At 42.0% G+C, this 14,488-nt stretch overlaps 1 long non-coding RNA gene across 1 annotated transcript; it reads left to right on the top strand.

Annotated features, from left to right (window-relative positions):
• The first annotated feature begins 1,992 nt into the window (after positions 1–1,992).
• On the top strand, positions 1,993–14,107 carry LOC141085822 (uncharacterized). Its single transcript, XR_012231419.1, has 4 exons — positions 1,993–2,072; positions 5,245–5,328; positions 12,179–12,318; positions 13,890–14,107. It is a non-coding gene; the product is annotated as an uncharacterized lncRNA (long non-coding RNA).
• The last annotated feature ends 381 nt before the right edge of the window (positions 14,108–14,488 follow it).

Here is a 14,488-nt window from a genome sequence, read left to right as displayed (position 1 = left end):
TTCTCCCGTGCTGCGCCAATCCTCTGGAATGCTCTACCCCAAGATATTAGGATCATCCACAATTTGCATAGTTTTAGGCGCTCGCTCAAAACACATTTGTTCAGAGCGGCCTATCACATTCAGTAATCAAAGTCATGTTATGTTTGTGTGTGTGTAGCCCATTCACTATCTCCATCTAACCCCCACCCCCTGAAGATGGCTGGACCATCATTGTAAATACATCATTGTAAATACAAACCTATGCTTTGTATCTCCCCCACACCATTGTAGATTGTAAGCTCCACAAGCAGGGTCGTCTTATTTCGCTTTAATTATTGTATTGTTAACGTTGTTACTTATGACTGTTGTGTTTGAAACTGTTCAACTGTAAAGCGCTGCGGAATATGTTGGCGCTATATAAATAAAGATTATTATTATTATTATTATTATCAACTACAAAAAATGTCTGATGGCTGTGCTTGCCAACAAGGGTTTTGCTGCCAAGTATTAAGTCTTGTTTGCCAGAGGGATCAAATACTTATTTCTCACTGCAAAATGCAAATAAATTTATATAATGTATACAATGTGATTTTCTGGATTTTATTTTTGATATTCTATCTCTCAATGTTAAAATTAAGCTACCCTTAAAATTATAGACTGTTCATGTCTTTGTCAGTGGGCAAAGTGTACCAAACACTTGATATTTCAGTTTTTCTTTTTTAATAAATTTGCAAAAATTTCTACATTTCTGTTTTTTTCAGTTAAGATGGGGTGCAGAGTGTATCAAATGGCTGCAATGAAACAAAGAGTGAAAAATTTAAAGAAGTAGTCTGAATACCTTCCGCACCACTGTATACACAGTATATATATATATACTGTGTATACAGTGATGCGGAAAGTGTTCAGACTACTTCTTTAAATTTTTCACTCTTTGTTTCATTGCAGCCATTTGGTACACTCTGCACCCCATCTTAACTGAAAAAACAGAAATGTAGACATTTTTGCAAATTTATTAAAAAAGAAAAACTGAAATATCACATGGTCATAAGAATTCAGACCCTTTGCTCAGACAGTCATATTTAAGTCACATATGCAAAATATGTGAAAGCCTGCTTAGAGTTTGCTAAAAAATACATGAAGGACTCCCAGACTATGAGCAATAAGATTCTTTGGTCTGATGAGATGAAGATAGGACTTTTTGGTGATAATTCTAAGTGGGATCAGCTGCTACAGCCAGATACCGCCCAGGAGTAGAACCTGGCAGCTACCTGTCGCACAAGTCTAACCTCATCATCAGAGGCTCTAGTGAACACCAAGGTAGCTGCTTTGTCATGTCCCTCCAGGGTAGTCTGGTTTGTGGCACAGTGGGGCCACAATCTGCGCTTGCGCCATCCAGTCAAGGCATGAGCATTACAGGACTTCAGACGTGGCCGAAGGTTCACCTTCCAACAAGACAATGACACTAAGCACACAGCTAATATAACAAATGAGTGGCTTCAGAACAACTCTGTGACCGTTTTTGACTTGGCCCAGCCAGAGCCCTGACCTAAACCCAATTAAGCATCTCCGGAGAGATTTGAAAATGGCAGTCCACCAATGTTCACCTTCCAGCCAGATGGAACTGGAGAGGATCTGCAAGGAAGAATGGCAGAGGATCCCCAAATCCAGGTGTAAAAAATTTGTTGCATCATTCCCAAGAAGACTCATGGCTGTACCAACTCAAAAGGATCCAATAGCAAGAAAAAAATGGAGTTGCATACAAAAAATATATATTAAAAATGATTACTTTTATTACACAAAATAATGTACATATGTAACAACCAAGTAATGGTAAACCCTAATATTTAATACATGGGTCCAGGGCATACAATAAAATAATATTATATATCCAAGCACATAAGCTTAAGTACCATATCACATATAGGGCAGTTTTTCCCATTAGGCACTCGCGGGCATGTGCCTAGGGTGGGACTCTGCGGAGGGGCGGCACCTCAGCAATGTTTTTTTTTCCTCCAGTTGGTCCAGGAAGCATAGCGGCGCCGCTGGAGGTAAAAACATGCACGTGCAGAGACCGCACGACTCGTAGGACTTAGGTGAGTCCGCTGGGGGGGAAAAGGGGGAGGATGAGCCAAGAGAGCCATGCATACAGGGGGGGAAAGGATGATCCTGGAGCCATGCATACAGGGTAGGGAGAGGATGATCCCAGAGCCATGCATACGGGGGGGGGAGGATGAGTCCGGAGCCATGCTTACAGGGGGGGAGAGGATGAGCCTGGAGCCATGCATACAGGGGGAGGAGAGGATTATCCTGGAGCCATGCATACAGGTGGGGGGGAAAGGATGAGCCCGGAGCCATGCATACCGGGGGGGAGAGGATGAGCCCGGAGCCATGCATACCGGGGGGGAGAGGATGAGCCTCGAGTCATGCATACAGGAGGGGAGAGGATGATCCCAGAGCCATGCATACAGGGGGAGAGGATGAGCCTCGAGTCATGCATACAGGAGGGGAGAGGATGATCCCAGAGCCATGCATACGGGGGGGGAGAGGATGAGCTCGGAGCCATGCATTCAGGGGGGAGAGGATGAGCCCGGAGCCATGCATACAGAGGGGGACAGGAGTGTGCGGCTGCATGAATTTCTATGTAGCTGACCGCTCTGGTCCCGATTGCCGGCGGCAGTGCCGTGTATTGAGGTGCGAGACTCGTGCGAGTTTATCGCAAGTGTGACCCCGGTCTAACGCAGATTTTATGTGTGTGTTTCTTTATTTAACTCTCTATGTACCATTTTATTATAAATATTACTAAACATCGGGCTTGGTATTGGTATTATCTTGGTATTAGATATATACAGTGCCTTGCGAAAGTATTCGGCCCCTTGAACTTTTCAACCTTTTTGCCACATATCATGCTTCAAACATAAAGATACCAAATGTAAATTTTTGGTGAAGAATCAACAACAAGTGGGACACAATTGTGAAGTTGAACGAAATTTATTGGTAATTTTAAATTTTTGTGGAAATTCAAAAACTGAAGAGTGGGGCATGCAATATTATTCGGCCCCTTTAACTTAATACTTTGTTTCGCCACCTTTTGCTGTGATTACAGATGCAAGTCGCTTGAGGTATGTCTATATCAGTTTTGTACATCAAGAGACTGAAATTCTTGCCCATTCTTCCTTGGCAAACAGCTCGAGCTCAGTGAGGTTTGATGGAGATCGTTTGTGAACAGCAGTTTTCAGCTCTTTCCACAGATTCTCGATTGGATTCAGGTCTGGACTTTGACTTGGCCATTCTAATACCTGGATACATTTATTTGTGAACCATTCCATTGTAGATTTTGCTTTATGTTTGGGATCGTTGTCTTGTTGGAAGACAAATCTCCGCCCCAGTCTCAGGTCTTTTGCAGACTCCAACAGGTTTCATTCAAGAATGGTCCTGTATTTGGCTCCATCCATCTTCCCATCAATTTTAACCACCTTCCCTGTCCCGGCTGAAGAAAAGCAGGTCCAAACCATGATGCTGCCACCACCATGTTTGACAGTGGGGATGGTGTGTTCAGGGTGATGAGCTGTGTTGCCTTTACGCCAAACATATCGTTTGGCATTGTTGCCAAAAAGTTTGATTTTGGTTTCATTTGACCAGAGCACCTTCTTCCACATGTCTCTTGTGTCTCCCAGGTGGCTTGTTGCAAACTTTAAACAACACTTTTTATGGATATCTTTGAGAAATGGCTTTCTTCTTGCCACTCTTCCATAAAGGCCAGATTTGTGCAGTGTATGAATGATTGTTGTTCTATGGACAGACTGTCCCACCTCAGCTGTAGATCTCTGCAGTTCATCCAGAGTGATCATGGGCTTCTTGGCTGCATCTATGATCAGTCTTCTCCTTGTTTGAGATGAAAGTTTAGAGGGATGGCCGGGTCTTGGTAGATTTGCAGTGGTATGATACTCCTTCCATTTCAATATGATTGCTTGCACAGTGCTCCTTGGGATGTTTAAAGTTTTGGAAATCATTTTGTATCCAAATCCGGCTTTAAACTTCTCCACAACAGTATCACGGACCTGCCTGTTGTGTTCCTCGGTCTTCATGATGCTCTGTGTGCTTCAAACAGAACCCTGAAACTATGACAGAGCAGGTGCATTTATACAGAGACTTGATTACACACAGGTGGATTATATTTATCATCATTAGTCATTTAGGACAACATCATTGAGAGGTCCACAATGAACTTCTGGAGTGAGTTTGCTGCACTGAAAGTAAAGGGGCCGAATAATATTGCACGTCCCACTTTTCAGTTTTTGACTTTCCACAAAAATTTAAAATAACCAATAAATTTCAACCAACTTCACAATTGTGTCCCACTTCTTGATTCTTCACCAAAAATTTACATTTGGTATCTTTATGTTTGAAGCATGATATGTGGGAAAAGTTTGAAAAGTTCCAGGGGGCCGAATACTTTCGCAACACACTGTATAGATAGATCTATCATCTATCGATATATCTATCATCTATCTATTATCTATCTGTGTGTGTAAACATTATTCTTCAATGGAGTATGTAAATGAAGAGGTTGAACAAGAAATGGCATCACAATTCTTTTTTCTTGGTAAATAATAGATTGCTATTTAGCCTACAAAAATGCATACAAATCCGCATGAAAGAACGCTTGAAAATCTGCATAAAAAGTGCACGGATTTTTACCTGCATTTTCTGCTAAGAGATGCAGATTTTGTGCATAAATTTCTGCAGACAAATCTGAACTGTGTGCACATACCCTAAGTTTATGTTTCCACGTTCAGGAAACACTGCAGACAGGATGCAGCTCCGTCCAAAGCTTTGGCGGCTTTTGTACGCTCGGTGACTCTGCATGTTATCATTGAACCATGTGGAATCACCGCATCCTATTCATAGAACTGGGTTATTTATCTTGCGTAGACTGAGCATCTCCGCGAGATAAACAGACATGCTGCAGTCTAGAGAGATGCGCCACATGTGCGTATATTCAGGTCTGCTACCTGCGTGTTTGAACACATAGTGGTAATGGAATTTCATAAAATCCCCTCCACTATGCTGTAACATCTGGACGTATTGGACATATGAATAAGGCCTTAGTCAGAGACTGTGAAGTAATAGAAGAATAAAATGCATCTAGTAATCCTCCAATGTCTGCTGGACATGGTATGGGGAGAGTTTCTAGTTCAGTTAGTACACAGACACCATACTTCTTGTTGATAACCAGTTAATGCTCTCTTGTCCACCACACTGCAGTGTCAAAAGAGGAAGACAGCGAGACAGGCAGCGACATCGCATCAGACAGCTCGTGACCTCGAAACAGAAGTTCCTCAGATCCTGGTATTGTGACATAATATTAAGAATATTTATCCATTGATATTGCGCTATTAAGGCCAGGTTCAGATTGCGTTTTGCAGCCCGTTTAGCGGATAGCGATCGCGTTATGCTATACGCGTTAGTGCAGATAATTCATCTGCGCTAGGGGTGATGGAGCCTCAGATGCTGTAGCCCGTGTCCGAGACTCCGTCACAGAATGACGGCACATCGCGAGTGCATGCCGCTTTATGGCATGCGTTGCGATGCGCCACATAATGGGGGTCAATGGCAGCATTAACAGACTGCGTTACACCGTGTTATACCATGGTGTAGCGCAGTCCGTCTAACGGACTGCCTAAACGCAATGTGACCCCGCCTAGCCCCGCAACAGTTTACATACATCATCAGCACTGTCCCCATTGGGGCTCACAATTTAAACATCCTATTAGTAGGTCTTTTGAGTGTGGTAGGAAACCCACACAAACACGGGGAGAACATATAAACTCTTTTCAGATGTCATCCTTGTTGGGATTTGAACCCCAGACCCCAGTGCTACAAAGCTGTGGCGCTGACTACTGAGCCACTATATACACTATTAAGCCACCATATACAGTGCTAACCACTGAGCCACCGCATACAGTGCTAACCACTGAGCCACCGTGCTGCCATAATAGCTATGCAAGAATATTTTTGCTGGCAGCATTGTATATTAGCTTCATTTCACCCCTTCAAACTTTTTATATGTGCATGTAGCTCTTTCCAAGACAAACTCCATAAATACCTTTATATGGTCATTCCCTTTCTCCCATATACAGAAATCAGCATTTCAATTGCTATATGACTATGGTGGATCTTATCCCTCTGTCACTCCAGCTCTATTTCCCACAGAGTGCCACTTCCTTCACTGACAGCCTCTATGATGTGTTTCCTTCTGGAAAAAAGGGCTGTAAGTCAATCAGGAAGATGTGGCACCGAGCGGGTATAGAGCTGGAGCAACAGATCTACTCCCTCATCTGAATATGTATGCAAACCGATTTCAGATGAATGGACTGAACATGTAAAAATATTGCTGGAATTGTCTTTGAAAGAGCTACATGGGAATGCACATGGATTCAGACCCCTTACTCATTCCCTATGGGACTTGCGAACGTGTGCAGCACTTGCGGTTTTGCACTTGCGGTGAGACAAATAAAACACAGCTAGCAGCGTTTTTTTCCGTTGCTGCAAGTACCGCATTTGCGGGATCGTGGCAAAACCGCAAGTGCCGCACATGTCCGCAAGTCCCATAGGGAATGAATGAGGCCGAATGCAGCATTGCCATAAGTGATCTGTTACGTGACAGATGTGTAAAAACTGCCGGATCTGCCGAGAATGGCGAAAATCGCTCATGTGAAAGTAGCCTAAGTCACTGCCGACAGTGTCTGCATTAGTCATGCTCGCTAATGCGGGGGAGGCATCACGAAAAGTGCCTAGGGCAGCATAAACTCTAAATACGGCCCCGATCACATATAACATGAATTATAATCCCACTTGTTAAAAGCATAATCCCTCAAAAAGACACAAACATGAATCTCAGAATCTGGGGAAAAACCCTCAGTGTGTGTATCATCAAAGAGTTAATTGAAGGAAACAGTTAAGTGCCATAAAAAAGTGCTTTTAGTGCTTACCCATAGGATGTATTGCTGTAGTGCCCGGGAGCCATGTGCCACCCCTGATGCGCGTTTCGCAATTGCTTTATCAAAAACAAAAAATCTCTTTTGAAAAAGCAAGCGCGAACTTTGATTTAGATATAAAATTATTTATTAACACAAGCATAACATTGGCAATTAAATTTTATTCTGAACAATAATTCAAAAGCCCTTAAATTTTATCAACACAGGCGCTCAAACTATTTTCCATCACAATTTGCACTGCTTTGAAATCTGCCCTACGCTTCGACAAACATTTTTGCACAAGTCTCTTTGGGTATTAATTTCTTGAAATGCATCTCTTATGTAATTTTTCAAATCACTGACACTTTTTGGTTTTCGACTATAAACTTTGTCCTTGAGTACTCCCCAAAAGAAAAAATCCATTGGGGTCAAGTCTGGTGAACGTGCCGGCCAATCAAGTGCGCCTCTTCGACCAATCCATTTATTACAAAATGTTTCATCAAGATACTCGCGGACTACTCTTGAATAATGTGGAGGGACCCCATCTTGTTGGAAATAAAGGTCATTTGAATTAGGCTGTTGCTGTAACTGAGGAACAACTTGATTCATTAGAATTTCAGAATACTTATCTCCTGTGACTGTTCCAAAAAATCAAAATGTTCCAAAAACACCAAAACTTGAAATACCACCCCAAACATTGACACCAGGCTCATTTAGTTGTTGCTCTAATGTTAAATGCATGTTCTCATTATTCCAGTAAATACCAGTAAAAACAGTTAGAAACTGACTCCATGAGGATGGACTCAGTGCCCAACATCCACAGATGGGTGTTGAGCTCACAGCCCAACACCATGCAGCCCTCCAAAGAAGTGCCACCCTGCACCATTACTGACCCACTGCCAAACCGGTCATGCTGAAGGATGTTGCAGGCAATAGATCGGTCTCCATGGTGTCTCCAGACTCTGTCACATCTGTCACATTTGCTCAGTGTGAACCTGCTTTCATCTGTGAAGAGCACAGGGCACCAGTGGCGAGTTTGCCAATCCTGGTGTTCTGTGACAAATGCCAAGCGTCCTGATGAGTCTAATTTTCAGCTTTGCCCAACACCTGGTTGTTCAGTGGATAGACGGAGACCTGGAGAGGCGTACAATTCACATTGTCTTGCACCCACAGTGAAATTTAGTGGAGGATCGGTGATAATCTGAGGATGCTTCAGCAAGGCTGGAATTGGGCAGGTTAATCTTTGTGAAGGGCATATGAATCTAGCCGCATGCAAGGTTATCCTGGAAAAACAGTTGATTCCTTCAGCTCAGGCAATGTTCCCTAACTCTGAGGGCTGTTTTTTCCAGCAGGACAATGCGCTATGCCACACAGCTAGGTCAATCAATGTTTGGATGAAGGACCACCACATCAAATCCCTGTCATGACCAGCCCAATTTCCAGACCTGGAACCCATTGAAAAAATCTGGAGTGTAATCAAGAGGAAGATGGATAGTTACTAGTGATCAAACAAAGAAGAACTATTTAAATTTTTATACCAGGAGTGGAATAAGGTCACCTAAAAGCAGTGTGACAGACTGGTGGAAAGCAGCCAAGATGCATGAAAGCTGTGATTAAAAATTATGGTTATTCCACAAAATATTGATTTCTGAAGTCTTCCTGAGTTAAAACATTAGTATTGTTATTTCAAAATGATTATGAACTTGTTTTCTTAGCATTATTTGAGGTCTGCAAGAACTGCATTTTTTTTTACCATTTCTCATTTTCTTTCTGAAAATAAATACAACATTTAGTGCTTGGAAATTCAAACACATGTTGTCAGTAGTTAATAGAATAAAAGAGCAATTTACATTTTACTCAAAAGTATACCTATAAAGAGAAACATTAGACAAACTGAAAATTTTGCAGTGGTCTCTTAATTTTTGTCAGAGCTGAATATATTTATACAGTTGTGCTCAAAAGTTTACCAAGGTATGTGAACTTTTGATCAGGGTCATCTGGATGTTTTGGGCTGTCATTATGATTTAACCCTAGTATGCGTGACATCAGAAATCTTTATATTAACGTATTGGGGGCCTTTAAGGCCCCCATGCAAATCATATGGAAAAACACACTTATGTAACTTTTACAAGTTTATTTTAAAACTACTAAATAAAATATGATTTCCAGGACTTATTTTTTGCAGAAGCGATACGTCTTCCTTCTAGGTTTGAACATAAAAGGACCTCTTCTGCAATATTGTCAGAAAAAAAGTACAGAATACGTCTTTAGGGGAAAAGTAACTGGGACTTCCACAGCTCCTTGAGCCTGTCTCACAATATTATGAATTGCAGTACGTCCGACTAATGTAGGATTACTGTCCCAAAAAACATTCGTTTGGATGTTCTACTTATCACTTCTTGAGGATCCACTATATTCACTTCTTCATTATCAGAAGAAGAATCCGTTGAGGATGTTTGATTCTCTGGTGGCAGGTACTCGTCATCGGACAAAGATAGTTCACTTTCATCATCACTTTGAAACACAGTTGCTTCAATCTCTTGGTCACTCAGATGCTTGGAGGAAGACTGTGCCATTGCTGACTAGATGTTAGAATCAGAGAAACTGAAACTGAATCAGACTTCCTCTCAATATCTTATCTTATCTCAGGTCCTTCACAATTAGCTCACAGTGTATACTGTCCTCTAGAGATGAGCGACTTTGCCTTTTTTCGGGTCGAGTCGGGTTTCGTGAAACCCAACTTTCGCAAAAGTCGGGTCAAACGAAATCGACCGAGTATCGTGAAACGTCGAAGGCCGACTGAAACACGAAACCCAATGCAAGTCAATGAGGAAGCAAAGTCGGCAGGGAGTGGAGGACAGGAAACACACCTACAGTGCCCTTTTGAATGCCAAAAACATCAATTCTGGTAACTGAAGCTTTTCAACCTTAATTTACTTCATAATACTAGTTATGCACTGAAAATGGGGGCTATTTGGCTAAATTTTTAGGGGGTAGGGCTGGCTCCAGGTTTTCATGTGCCCTGGGCCAAAGAGCGCCCCTTTAACACATACCACAACTCATGATGCTCCGATACGGCAGAGAAATAGCGGCATAGTACAATGAAAAATACTTCACTTTTTACATCTCATGACTGATATCCATTTTAAATTCTCCAATAGCTCCAAAAACGGACAGTATATTACTCCATACAGTATTATGGTCACCGCATAGTGCGCTATACAGAGTAATGAGGCCAATATATTTATCCATACAGAATCATTGGTCCCATATATTGTTTGAAACAGTATATGATGAGCTCCACATAATGCTACAGTATATGTTGGTCCCCATGGATGAAGCTGCACTGTCTTATGGGCCCAAAAAATGCTCCATATATAATGGGCCCCATTTCTAATGCTCTAGTGTATAATGGGCCCTGTAAATGCTGCTCCAGTGTCTGATGTCCACCGTTGGAATGCTCCAGTGTATGGTGGGCCCCATATATCATTCTCCAGAGTATAGTGCTCCCCAAAAATTGCTGTCCCAACATTGAAAACAATTAAATAAGTCTCCTCAAATAAGTCTCCTCGCTAGGGAATCCCTGTACTAGTCTGGGGGTACAGATGTGATGTCATTGCACTCTCTGATCAGAATATCACTGTCAGGAAACACGGAAGACATCATGGTAGTGTAGCAGGGAGAGGTAAGTATTTCAACTTTGCAAGTGCTGTGATCCTGAGCAAGCAGGGGGGCCCACTCGTTGGCGACGGCACTGGCACAGGGCCCCTCATAGTACGGTGGTGTGTCTGACGGCGGGTGTGCACCCCCACCGTCAGAGACACTTGATTGCACTATGAGGGACCCTGTGCCAGTGCCCGTGCCCAAGAGTCGGCCCACCCACCTGTCCAGGGCAACAGCACTTGCACGGTTGCGTGCGCTAGGTGGTGACCCCGGCCATGGGGGGGAGGAGGCAGCCTAGTTAGGGAGGTTTACAAAATGGCATATGTTGATGTGGGACATTCACCTGCTGCAAAAGGGGAAATTGGTCAAGTCCCAGGAAGAGGAGGACCAAAGAAAGCCATTTTTCTGGCAACCTATGTGTCATCAGGGTAAGGTGTGACAAAATCCTTGGAAACCCATGCATGGTTTGTGAACTTTCTACCTTGTGCTTCTGGAGGAGAGAGAGAAAACGCATCAAAATCTGCAACATGTGCACATACCCTTATACTCACTTCCTCTGGCACTATTCCAGTAGTGTCGGCACTCACACTCCTGGGGATCAGTCAGCGCTGGCTTCACTCTCCTAGGTTTTTTTCTTCAAATCAGACAAGAAGAAGTCGAAGCTGTGGCTGACTGCTCTCTTCCTTTTGATGTCTAAAACGTCTGAAGGTGGAGAGAGTGAAGCCACTGCAGATTGGTGTCAGGAATCACATATCATAACAAAGTGATGGGATTCCCCAGAGCACTAGTGCCGACACAGCTGGAACGGCACCAATATTGGAGGTGAGTATCAAATGTTGTTTTTTACACATTCTGATTGTAGTAGGATTTTCCAAGTAGTGGACAACCAGTTTAAATGGAGCATGTAGAAATACTGGGTATCTCGTTCACCTGTGTCTACCCACGTGTTATTTTTGAAATCCAGGTTCAATCATAAATCATTTGTGGAATGGGGATAACAGAGTATTCTTAATATCCCCAACCTTTTTGGTAAATACTCTCTTGGGAATCCAGAAAGATTGTCCCGTGCTCATATTGGAAAGTTACATAAAGTTAATAATATATTTAACATACTCCACTTCTGTGTTGTACCAGATACAGCCTAGGTATAAAACTTCTTTTTAGTATATTTAATATCCCCATTGTGTTACTGGAGCATTTTGTTATAGGAAGAACTATCCAACGAATTAGATTTTCTAGAATACCTGCCAGAATCAAGACAATAATCTGTGATTTTCATTAATGTAATTATTAGTGGCAGCCTTAAACATGGTGATGCATTCATTACCTGCTGAACTTGTGAATAACAAAATTGATTTCCTTTTAACAAATCATAATATACCAGAATTTTGTATGTAGAGATGTTGGTTTAGTAAAAATTCAAATTGTAATTTCAGAGTCAAATGAAATGTATTCCTTTTCACCTCCTTTTGATTCAACACAATAGGGTCATCAGAAAGTAAATGGTTGAACTTGTATCGTTTTTCAGCCTAAATGACAATGTGACTATGTATTCACAGGCAATGTATAGAGAGAGCTCATTCATCAAAGTCTTACACAAGGAAAATGAATATAAATATGCGCATAGCCATGCAAATATTCTTACCTACCTGCCTGCTGAGGTGACAGTGAGAAGACCAAGAAATGATACAAATAAGCGGTAATCATCCTTTTTAAACTACAATAAAACTGGGAAACAATGTTTGTTAGCATAAGATGTACAATCAGAACAATTACAAAGGTGCATCTCTGATGCTACGCAACATTACTGGTCATGTCGAATAGATGGATAGCTGTCGGCCAAATAATTGTGTGGACACCCCTTTTTTACTTATCCATATATTGGAACATTTGGATAGTGTGAGTGATCCTGTGTTTTAAATGCAATGATATGCTGCCAGAATCATCTGAAAGTGGATTATCTTATAGCTGAACAAAGGGATCAAATGAATTCCCACTGATTTTTATGTCTCCTTCTGTTGGAGACAGGTAGGGGGCCCAATATTCATTAGATGGTTCCGGGTTCCGATGAATTTTATCAAATGTGTATAAGATGGAAAACTGAACTTCTACCAATTAAACTTGGTGGAAATCGATTCATAGGACATGGTTCAACGACTATGTTAGTAATCTGTGGGAACTGAATGAGAGCCCTAAAAACTGCTTCCTACCTCCTGGTAACTGCAGCTCTTCTTTTGATTAGCTAGCCTGGCGCAACATCACATGTACGAGCATCATACCTTAATGATGATGTTGTGCCAGGCTGGCTAATCAAAAAAAGAACGAAGGATGCCGGGAGAAAGGAGGGAATCACCCATCTGCAAATCGATTCAAATTAACTCTTCCACCAATATTTACCAGCCACCCTAGATACAGGATTTGCAGTGATTGTGATAAAGTTGGTGAAATGTAAAACAATAAAAACAATGAAATGTATAGTAGGAAATTTCTGGGTACGTATTGATAATTATGAGCATTTAGCTAAAAATGGCTATATTTGGTGAAAAGTGGTTACTTATGTATTCAATTAATGTCACAGAGCTTTCTTTCTTGTACCTACTGGGTGTACAAAATAAAGAAAAAATCCTCCACCATCATGTATATATAAAAAATGTACCGCATTTTATAAAACTAGGGGGAAAATGGGGGCCTTATAGAATCACAGAATGGTAGAGTTGGAAGGGACCTCCTGGGCCATCTGGTCCAACCCCCTGCTCAAAGCAGGATTCACTAAATCATCCCAAAGAGAAGGCTGGTAGGGCAATAAGAGACTGCGCTGCTGTGGTAGAATTCAAGATATCTTTAATGCCAACGCGTTTCCTGAGCCAGTCCCAGCTCACTTCGTCAGGGCATGTTACAGAAGATCATTGCAGGGGTATATATACATAAAATAAAAAAAAAGGGGGGAGGCGCCAAGAATAATAGGCGCCTCCCCCCCTTTTTTTTCTTTTTTTTTATTTTATGTATATATACCCCTTCAATGATCTTCTGTAACATGGCCTGATGAAGTGAGCTGGTACTGGCTCAGAAAACGCGTTGGCATTAAAGATATCTTGAACTCTACCACAGCAGCGCAGTCTCTTATTGCACTACCAGCCTTCTCTTTGTACCAAGTCCTTGGACCTCGTGCAGACTGCTGCAGCTGTTTTATGTGATTATAGGTGTTGTAACTCTCACAACCCTATCAGGTGAGCCTAACACTTGCTGTGCACTCATCTACTTTCCATACAGACCTACGCATTGGAAGCGCCCTGTCTCCCCCTTTACTAAATCATCCCAGACAGATGTCTGTCCAGCCTCTGTTTGAAGACTTCCATGGAAGGAGAACTCACCACCTCTCGAGGCAGCCTGTTCCACTCATTGATCACCCTAACTGTCAATAAGTTTTTTCTAATATCTAATCTGTGTCTCCTCCGATTCAATTTCATCCCATTGCTGCTAGTCTTTCCTTGTGCAAATGAGAATAAAGATGATCCTTCTACAATGTGACAGTCCTTGAGATATTTGTAGACAGTTTTTAAGTCTCCACTCAGTCTTCTTTTTTGCAAGCTAAACATTCCCAAATCCTGTAACCGTTCCTCATAGGACATGGATTGCAGACCATTCACCATTCTGGTTGTTCTTCTCTGGAATTGCTCCAGTTTTTTGATGTCTTTTTTAAAATGTGGTGCCCAAAACTGGACACAATATTCCAGATGAGGTCTGACCAAAGAGGAGTAGAGGGCAATAATGGCTTCATGTGATCTAGACTGTATGCTTCTGTTAATACATCCTCGAATTGCATTTGCCTTTTTTGCTGCTGCATCACACTGTTGACACATGTTCATTTT

Source organism: Dendrobates tinctorius, unplaced genomic scaffold (assembly GCF_039654945.1).
Source record: "Dendrobates tinctorius isolate UK_male_01 unplaced genomic scaffold, ASM3965494v1 ptg000007l, whole genome shotgun sequence".
NCBI classification, from domain to species: Eukaryota; Metazoa; Chordata; class Amphibia; order Anura; family Dendrobatidae; genus Dendrobates; species Dendrobates tinctorius.
The sequence above is the reverse complement of the archived record's forward strand: the minus strand, read 5'-3'. Positions and strand labels throughout refer to the sequence as shown.